The sequence below is a fragment of the Oryctolagus cuniculus genome, chromosome 17 (assembly GCF_964237555.1).
Source record: "Oryctolagus cuniculus chromosome 17, mOryCun1.1, whole genome shotgun sequence".
Lineage (NCBI taxonomy): Eukaryota > Metazoa > Chordata > Mammalia > Lagomorpha > Leporidae > Oryctolagus > Oryctolagus cuniculus.
In genome coordinates this window covers 56278617-56283600 of record NC_091448.1, presented here as the reverse complement: position 1 = coordinate 56283600, position 4984 = coordinate 56278617, and positions in this window count along the sequence as shown.

Genomic DNA, 4984 nt, shown 5'->3' with positions numbered 1-4984 from the left:
CAGGAGCCAGGTGCTTCCTCCTGGTCTCCCATGCGGGTGCAGGGCCCAAGCATTTGGGCCATCCTCCACTGCCTTCCCGGGCCACAGCAGAGAGCTAGACTGGAAGAAGAGCGACCGGGACAGAATCCGGTGCCCCAAATGGGACTAGTACCCAGAGTACCAGCACTGCAGGTGGAGGATTAGCCTAGTGAGCCGTGGCGCCAGCCTACAATAAGCACTTAACAAAAGGAAGATGTAGGGCAGAGTTATTTCCAAGAACCGGTTTTTCTTTACCCTCCTTTCCCTCTCAGTCATGCCTTCCAGGGCTCATGATTCCCCTGGCCCTGGATGAAGCTTCAGGGAGACATTCATTCCTGCATTCTAGACACTCATTCTTGCATCTTGACAGGCAGAGTGGCAAGGACACAGGGCCATGCAAGACAAGACTGTGGCTGCCGTCGTCTCGGCAACTGATCTGTCACGGCGACCTCACAGTCAACGTCTGGAAATGGTACGACCTCTACAAGAGTCTATTTCCAGCCCAGACTCGCTCAGAAGTCTGCTCTGACTTACAGAGATGGAGACCTAGCTCATACTCCCGGTGAAAAGCTGAACTTGGGGTTGAGGGTGTAGGAAAAAGCCAAGCTCCAGATGATCAAGGGAGGCCATAAGAGCTGTGCCTCTGGAATATACTACCAAGCTTGCATCCTGGCTTATGTGTTCTTTCGGTTTTCAAATCCTTCTAAACAAACCCAAATTTGTATTTCTATATTTAGCAGCCCCCAGTTTGATTCTGATCCTGTCTGGAGACTGCATGGCCCAATGCCAGTGGTTAAATTCGTCTGTGGGATATCTGTTCCTGTGAGCTAACCAGTGGTCATGTGATATTTTTAGCAACTGTTATATAACGTTGGTAGAATTGTGCGTTTTTATGACTTTGGAAAGTCGTCTCTGAAATAGTTTAGAAGTTGTGTCCTGTATTAACCCCACAAAAGCCACAGACATTTGCAGCTGGGGTCTTGATCACTGGAACAAGCAAGATCTGGGCACAGCCTATAGCAAGTCCTTCCTATCAAACAATAAACGCGGGCAGAGCTGGGCAAGGGTCTCTTCTCCCAGAAAAATCATTTCCTTTGTCGCATTGGAAAAGGAGCCCAAGAGCAGGGAAGTCAGGTGAGAGCCCTCTCTGAATTAGCCATGCCTGTGTGCTGCGACAGGCCTGCTTACTGCTCTAAAAGGTCCCTCTCTGCCCCTCCCCCCATACTCCACCCCTACTGAATTAATCACCATTGCATGAGTGCACTCAACACAATCCCACTGCCATTTGTTTTTTTTTTTTTAAAGATTTACTTACTTTTATTTATTTGAAAGGCAGAACAACAGAGAGAGAAGGAGGGAGAGACAGAAAGAGATAGAGAAATCTTCAACCTATTGGTTCATCCCCCAGATAGCCAGGTCTAGGCCGGGCTGAAGCCAGGAGCCAGAAACTCCACTCAGTGGACAGCAGGGACCCAAGAACCTGGGCCATCTTCCATTGCCTTCCCAGGCGCATTAGCAGAGATCTGGATCAGAAGTGGAGCAGTCAGGACTTTGGCGCTCCAATACAGGATGCTGGTGTTGGTGTCTCAAGCAGCGGCTAATCTGGCCAGCTAAAGCTGACCGCCCCTCTCCCCACTCACTGCCATGGTTTCACTCACGCAATTGCTCCTGCTGGGATGCTTTTTGCTTTCTCTGCTTACCAAGTCATCCTCGAACGTTGGAATGAAGCTCAAAATGTTGCATTTTCCAGGAAGCCTTCTCACATCATGGTGGACAGAATTCATCTATCTCTGGTCTTCGTATAATTTCTGTAAAGATACATATAAAAAAAGACTCTGTTCTCAATTCTATACTAAAGTGATTCAAAGCAAGGAAAGTCTGAGAAAGTCACAGCCAAGAGGAAGCCGGGGAAGACGGGACAGCCCAGTGTAATGTGGCGCCCAGCCTGGGGTCCAGGAACTGAGAAAGGGCATTCAATACAAACTCAGAGAATCAGGATGAACTCTGAATGTTGGTGAACAGTGATGTCTCTGTCAGCATCAGTTATTCGTTGTAATGAATGTGCCACACCAGTGTAGGAGGTGACAGATGAGGGAAACTGGGTACAGGGTAAATAAGAGCTCTCTGTGTCAGCTTCACCTGTCTTTCTGTAAATCTAAAATGCTTCTAAAATAAAGAGCTTGTTAAATAAAGGAAAACCAGGGCCAGCTTTGTGGCATAGCAGGTAAAGCCACTGCCTGCAACATCAGCATCCCATATGGCTGTCGGTTCAGGTCCTGACTGCTCCACTTCCAATCCAGCTCCCTGCTAATGGCCTAGGAAAGCAGCGAAAGATGGCCCGAAGTGCTTGGGTCCCCACTGCCCACATGGGAGACCCAGACAGAGTTCTGGCTCCTGGCTTCTGCCTGGCCCAGCCCTGGACATTGAGGCCATCTGGGGAGTGAACCACTGGATGGAAAATCAATCTCTCTCTCTCTCTCTCTCTCTCTGTGTATGTGTGTGTGTGTGTGTCTTCCCTGTTCCTGTTTCTCTGTAACTCTAATTTTCAAATAAATAAACCTTTAAAAAGCAGAAGAAAAGAAAATCTCTGCCCTCCTGCAGTTTCCAGTTAAACCTGCAGAAAATGAGGTCAGCAGACTCACACTCCCAATCACACCTGACTCAGGAGAGTATAGAGTGAGTCCAGAGCTGGCAGGTCTTCCTTGCCCATCTGGGCCCCGAGAGTTTCATGGGGCCCAGGTCTGTTCAATACCAGGTGCTCCCCAAGTTATGATGGGGTTAGGCCTGAAAAATCCATTGTAAATCAAAAATACTCTGCAGCCAGCTAAGCTTGCAATGCCCACATTCACAAATCAGAGTGCCAGTTCGGTCCTAGCTGCCCCATTTCTGATTCAGCTCCCTGCTAATATGCCTGGCAAGGCAATAGATAACGGTCCAAGTGCCTGGGTGCTGGTCACCACAAGGAAGACCTGGATGGCGTTCTGGGCACTTTGCTTCAGCCTGGCCCAAGCCCAGCCACTACAGCCATTTGGGGAGTGAACCAGTAGACGGACATGGAAAATTCTCATTTTCTCTCTCTCCCTCTCTCCCTCTCTTTTCCCCCTCACAGTATCTGTCAAATAAATAAATAAATCTTTTTTTAAAAAAAAGAAAATGGGACCAGCGCTGTGGCATAGTGGGTTAAGCCACAGTCTGCAGTACTAGCATCCCATATGGATGCCATCCTGATAGCTCCGCTTCCAATCCAGCTCTCTACTAATGAGCCTGGGAAAGCAGCAGAGGACGGCCCAAGTGCTTGGGCCCTTGCACCTGTGTGGGAGACCCAGCAGACACTCCTGGCTCCTGGCTTCAGATCAGACTAACTCCTGCCATTTGGGTAGTGACCCAGCAGATGAAAGCAATCAATCTCTCTCTCTCTCTCTCTCTCTCTGTAACTCTACCTTTCAAATAAATTAAAAAAAATATTTTTTAAAAAAGAAAGAAAATATCCAAAGTTTAAAAACCATTGAATACGCCGATGCTACTGAACATCATAGGTTAGCCTAGCCTGCCTTACATATGATCAAAACACTTATAGTAGCCTTCTGTTGGGAAAAATCCTCTAACACAAGGCTGTTGTTATAACAAAGAGCTGAATATCTCATTGAATGGATGGGACACGGTACTGAAGGTAAGGACAGAAACAATCATATGAATACACTTTTGCACCATCATGAAGTTGAAAATTCCTAAGTGTAGAGTTTATGCCAAAATCAAGATGAAGCCAAAATTGAGACAGCTCAGAGCTCAGAGCCCAATCTTTGTGCCTCAGATGGTGGCGGGCACACCTGTTTCCTGGGGTGTGATTGGTGTCTGTCTCATCTTCACAGTCCCCACACTGCAGAATACAGGTTGATCATCACTAATCAGAAAATTCACAATCTGCAATACTCACAAATCCAATACTTTTTGATGTCAACATGACGCCACAAGTAGAAAATTCCACTCTTTTGACTTCATGTGACAGGTCACAGTCAAAATGCAGGTACCATAAAAATATAGTATAAGATTGCACTTAAGGGCCGGCGCTGTGGTGTAGCGGGTAAAGCCGCCACCTGCAGTGCCAGTATCCCATATAGGTGCCAGTTTGAGTCCTGGCTATTCCACTTCCAATCCAGCTCTCTGCTATGGCCTGGGAAAGCAGTAGAAGATGGCCCAAGTCCTTGGGCCCCTGCACTCAAGTGGGAGACCTGGAGGAAGCTCCTGGCTCCTGGCTTCGGGTCGGTGCAGCTCTAGCCATGTGGCCAACTAGGGAGTGAACCAGCAGATGGCAGGCGTCTCTCTCCTCTGCCTCCCCTTCTCTCTGTAATTCTTTCAAATAAATAAATAAATCTTTTTTAAAAAAAATTACACTTATTTTATATGTATAAGGGCTGTATGAAACATAGACGAATTCCATGTTTGGACCTTGGTCCAATCCTCAAGATTTCTGATTATATCTATGCAAATATCCTAAAATCCAAAATCTAAAAGACTTCTAGACCCAAGTATTTCAGGTAAGGGATACTCCACCTGCATAGTGCCAATCACATAGTAGGTGCTTAATAAACAGTTATAGCATTGTGGAATTGAACTGAATAAAAATCTGGAGATATGTTATATCATATATTTTTTTCTTTCTAATCCAGAAATAAACTGCTACCATACTGGTATTGACAGAGTGAATGCTCATCCCCAAAGTAAAAAAACTTCAAGGGCCAGCGCCGTGGCTCACTTGGTTAATCCTCCACCTGTGGCACCAGCATCCCATATGGGCACTGGGTTCTAGTCCCGGTTGCTCCTCTTCCAGTCCAGCTCTCTGCTGTGGCCCAGGAAGGCAGTGGAGGATGGCCCAAGTGCTTGGGCCCTGCACCCCATGGGAGACCAGGAGGAAGCACCTGGCTCCTGGCTTTGGATCGGCGCAGCGCTAGCCGTAGTGGCTATTTAG